Below are 440 nucleotides of genomic sequence, written 5' to 3'. Positions count from 1 at the left end.
GCGGTAACACCCGCTCCCCGAGGCGAGAAGCGGTGTCGAAGTGCAGCGGATTCGTCGATTTCGGCGACGGCGATATCCAAACGCATGGCGAGCACTTTGATGGTGGCTGACTACCGATTCGCACGCAGCAACGCGTCAACATCTATTGGAGAGGTTAGAGAAAACGTCGCTGAGCAATCGCCCCATTTGGCGTTTGCATCGCCTCCACGCAAGCGTCTGGCTCGACGTCAGTCGGCTGGGACCATCTCACATCCACCAACCTTTACGTCGCCTAATTACTGGGAGGAATTGGACAAGTTCTCATTTGAGCTCTCCACCCAGGCTTTAGCTGTCGGAGAAGACGTCGGGAGTCTTTGCATGGCCGTTCAGTCAATTTCTTCTTCAGAGTCCAGAAGTACGTCAACCGATTTACGTACCTTACGGAGGTGCGGAAAGGCAAG

Source organism: Plasmopara halstedii (genome assembly GCF_900000015.1).
Source record: "Plasmopara halstedii genome assembly, contig: Scaffold_208, whole genome shotgun sequence".
In the NCBI taxonomy this organism is placed as follows: Eukaryota; Oomycota; class Peronosporomycetes; order Peronosporales; family Peronosporaceae; genus Plasmopara; species Plasmopara halstedii.
This window is presented reverse-complemented; position numbering follows the sequence as displayed.